The sequence below is a fragment of the Saccopteryx leptura genome, chromosome 4 (genome assembly GCF_036850995.1).
Source record: "Saccopteryx leptura isolate mSacLep1 chromosome 4, mSacLep1_pri_phased_curated, whole genome shotgun sequence".
Lineage (NCBI taxonomy): Eukaryota > Metazoa > Chordata > Mammalia > Chiroptera > Emballonuridae > Saccopteryx > Saccopteryx leptura.
Window position 1 is genome coordinate 202,269,164 of NC_089506.1, and position 4,684 is coordinate 202,273,847.

The following is a 4,684-nucleotide window of genomic DNA, read 5'->3' on the forward strand; positions in this document are numbered from 1 at the left end:
TCACAGAGTCCCTGGGGGAGGTGGGTCCCCATGGCCCACAAGTACCGTAGTTGTGACCCCATCCCAGGCATCCCAAATGCTAGGGTGAGAAACCAGGGTTGGGTGAAGCAGATGGTGCTGTGAGAAATCTGGGAAGGTGACATTTTAACTGAGAAAATGTCAAAACTAATTGGTGACAAAGCCAGGTGACACCATAGAATATACTTTTTTTTTTCTTCTGTTTCATCTGTATAATTAAGTTGCCTAGATCTGAATAATTTATAAGCATCAGCATTTCTTTTCTGTTGAAACTTTGTCACTTTTTTTTTTTCCATTTTAGAAAAAGAACATTTGAAATTGTTTTTTTCCCCTTCACCTCTTTGTTTCTTTGGGCCTGTCCCGAAAGCAGGAATTCCAGGAAATCGGTGAATTCTCCAAGAGTATGTAAAGTAGTGTGTGTTTCTGGGAAAGAGATGACACAGTTTTGATCAGGTTTTCAGAAAGGCCTCCTGAAGGGCTTAGAAGGTTTCAAGCGTTTTCACTTCCTTGGTCCTCTTTCTGCGGTTTGTGATCCCCCCAATCTCCACTGAGATGCAGTATCTTAGTTGTTCAGCTGCAGCTGAAGTTGCTTGGAGAAAATGAAGATGTCTCCAAGACGCTCTCCCCTGCCAAAGCCAGTGGCTCCATCCTGGTAGCCCTGTCTCCCCTACCCCCTCCACAGAGCAAGGATAGCGTTCATTTTAACAGCAGCGCCCGGTCTGATAGGGGCTCTCACCTGTGTCAGCCCCACGGAGCCTCAGCTGTGGAGCAGCGCCCGGTCTGATAGGGGCTCTCACCTGTGTCAGCCCCACGGAGCCTCAGCTGTGGAGCAGCGCCCGGTCTGATAGGGGCTCTCACCTGTGTCAGCCCCACGGAGCCTCAGCTGTGGAGCAGCGCCCGGTCTGATAGGGGCTCTCACCTGTGTCAGCCCCACGGCGCCTCAGCTGTGGTCTTGCAGTGCTTCTCAGACCCGCACGTCTCATGAAGATACAGGCTGATCAGGAAGGTCTGGGCTGGGCCCGGGGTTCTGCACGTCTGACCTCCCAAATCGTGCTGATGCCTCTGTTCCCTGCCTTTACTTTGAGAACCACTGCTCTGAAGTATTCTTGGAGAAATTCATTTGCATGAGGAAGGAGGGGGAGCCCTCAGGCTTGGGTGTTTAAAGCACCTGAGGTAATGACGGCAGACTTTTTACTAATTACCTAAATCAAGACTGACCTCAGGAAAGCTCACTTAGCTACTCAGGATCCTAGAGAGTTAGGAATGGTTGGTTTAGAATCCAGTACGAGCGCCAGAGAACACAGCTAGCTCCCTTTCATTGCTTGACCTGAACAAGTCAGTGGTTTAGAGCAGGCTGGGCACTTCAAATGCTGGTGGGGCCAGGCAGGTTGTATGGAACTGTCAACTGAGCCCGTGCAGGACCCACGGGGTAAAGGGCCCAGGGCCCAGGGCCAGCTGAGGTGGTGATTTTGTATATATATATTCCACCAGAAATACATGAGTTCTAGTGACTTCATGTCTGTCTCATTCTATCTTTTTAATTTTAGCTCTTCTAGCGAGTATGTGGTGGTATCTCTGATTTGCATTTCCCTGACAGCTTATGATATTAAGCACTTTGGTAGCCATTTGTTACATCTTTTGTGAAGTGCTGCTCAAATCTTCTGGGTATTTTTATACACTGCTCACAAAAATTAGGGGATCAGGGAACACACAGATACTCCAGTACTTTCAGCCTTTTGTATGGTACATTTTCACCAATGAAATAAAAATTGGTTTTGCATCTCATTTGCATAATCAAACAACTTTCCTTGACTTGTCATTTGCTTTTCAGATGTTCTTGTTTTATAAAAAAAAAAAAATCAAATGCTTCTTTTTATTGCTTCATATTCATTTTGAAATATCCCCTAATTTTTGTGAGCAGAATAGCTTGCTTGTCTTCCTGTTGTTGATCATTAGAGTTGGGTGCATATTCTGGGTACAAGTCTTCTGTCAGATGTGTTGTCAGTATTTTCTCCTCTGTGGCTTGCTTGTTCCTGTCCTAAAATAGTGTCTTTCAAAGTGCTAAAGTTTTAAATTTTGATGAAGTCCCTATTTATCAGTGTTTTTCTTTTATGCTTCATGCTTTTTTGTCTATTCTAAGAAATCTCTGTCTACCTAGGTCATGAATGTTTTCACCTACAATTTTTATTGTTTTTAGCTTTTATGTTTAGATCTGTGATCCATTTTGAGTTAATTTTTGTGTGTGGTGTGAGGTAGGGCTGCTATTCACTTTTTCCCCTATGGACATCCAGCACCATTTGCTGAAATGATTATCCTCTCCTCCTGGGATTGCTGTGGAACCTTTGTTAAAATTCAGTTGATTGTGTGTGTGTGGTCTAGTCCGGGAGTTTCTGTTGGTTTCCAAAGATGTGTGTGTCTGTCTTCATGCCAGTTACCGCACAGTCTTGATTATTGTATTTTATGGGGAGTAGTGAAGTCAAGTATTGTAAATCCTCCAACTTTGTCCTTTTACAAAATTGTTCTGCCTGTTCTAGTCCTTTGCATTTCTGTGTAATTCTTAGAATCAGCTCATCAATTTCTATAAAATGCTGGTTGGGATTTTGATTATAAAATGCATTAAATCTATAGGTGAATTTTGGGCAAGTTGCTGTCTTAACTGTACTGTGTCCTGTTTATGAATACTTAAGATGTTTGTTGCTGGTGCCAATGAATTTTGAATTATAAATTTATTTCTTTGGTCTTTCATTGTGTGTTTCCCGTGTTTTCAATGGGAGAGTAGCTAGAATGTTCATGGTAAACATTCACCTCCTTTGGCACTCATCCAAGCACAGATCCCTGCCACGTGGAGGAATTGTGTGGGGTCCCCCGCAGATGCCCCAAGATGAGGAGTGAAGCAAGATGTGTAGCCTCTGGAACCGCTGTGACAAAAGTCAGAAGAAGCAAAGGTGTCCCAGCTTAGAAAGAGAGGCAGTGATAGTTTCAACATTAACAGATCATGCCAACCATACACAAAATGTAAAGATGAGAAGTAACTTTTTCTGCAGAAAAATGACAGTTGTACAAATTGCCCTGATATTACCTTGACAACTCAACTTTAGAACCTTTAACCTTGGAAAGTATGTTTTTTTTTGTTTTGTTTTGTTTTTTTTACAGAGCCAGAGAGAGAGCCAGAGAGAGGGATAGACAGGGACAGACAGACAGGAACAGAGAGATGAGAAGCATCAATCATTAGTTTTTCGTTGCGCGTTGCGACACCTTAGTTGTTCTTTGATTGCTTTCTCATATGTGCCTTGACCGTGGGCCTTTAGCAGACTGAGCAACCCTTTGCTCAAGCCAGCGACCTTGGGTCCAAGCTGGTGAGCTTTTGCTCAAACCAGATGAGCCTGCGCTCAAGCTGGCAACCCTGGGGTCTCAAACCTGGGTCCTCTGCATCCCAGTCCGATCCCAGTCCACTGCGCCACCGCCTGGTCAGGCAGAAAGAATGTTTTAATTGGTTCCTTTTGGAACCAGAAGAAGATCAAGCTATGAACAATACAAAGTTTTGTCCTTTCTTTTTTCCCTTTTTCTTTAAAATAAACTCCAGAAAAGACCATCCAGATTATCTGTGATACAAATTGGCACACAGAGTTGACAGTGGTTTTCTGTTTATAAAAAGCAGTAGGCAGTGACAGAGATTAAAACGGCTGTTTCTCTTATTGTTCGTTCTGCATTTAGCAGAAGATTCTGAATTGCCCAACTCTCACTGCCCTCCACCCCCTCCCTCCTTTTCAAAGTGACCACTAGTATGAGTTGATTTTGGATTTTTCCATATCTTTTTCTTTGCTTTTGTGTTGATATATGTTTATGCAAAGGAAATGTAGTGTTTTGGGTGAGATTTTTCTCCCCAGAAATTGTATCATATTATACATATTATTTGAGATGTCTTTTGTTTTGTTTTGTTTTTACTTTACTAAGCATCAGAGGTCCAGCCTGTCATTCCCTATACCTTTTTACTGCTGTGTTCTAGTCCACTGGGTGACTGTAGCAGAGTTTTTAACGAATCCCTATTGCTGGCTACCTAGGTTATTTCTGATTTTTCCTTGTGATAAACAAGCTGCTTTTACGTCTTTGCATGGGCCTCCCTGTTCACACACATGAGGGTCCGTTAGCATGGATGCCAGGGTCATTGCTTTCCTATGATGGCTTTTCTGTTGTATTTTAGTAGTGCAAACAGTTTTTGCAAATACCTGCTTGCCAGTAATTGAACCAGCCATCAGTGCCACGGGCCTCCAGGAGTGATACTTGCTCTGGCTTGAGTCTCTCTCTCTCTCTCTCTTTTTTTTTTTTTGTGACAGAGATAGAGAAAGACAGAGAGGGACAGACAGGAAGGAGAGAGATGAGAAACATCAATTCTTTGTTGCGGCTCCTTAGTTGTTCATTGATTGCTTTCTCATATGTTCCTTGAACTGGGGACTACAGCAGACTGAGTAACCCCTAGCTCAAGCCAGCGACCTTGGGCTCAAGCTGGTGAGCTTTGCTCAAATCAGATGAGCCTGTGCTCAAGCCGGCATCCTTGGGGTTTCGAACCGTGGTCCTCTTCGTCCCAGTCTGACTCTCTATCCACTGCACCACCGCCTGGTCAGGCAGAGTCTCTCCTTTTTAACTGTGTGCGGAGTTGGTTGATGAA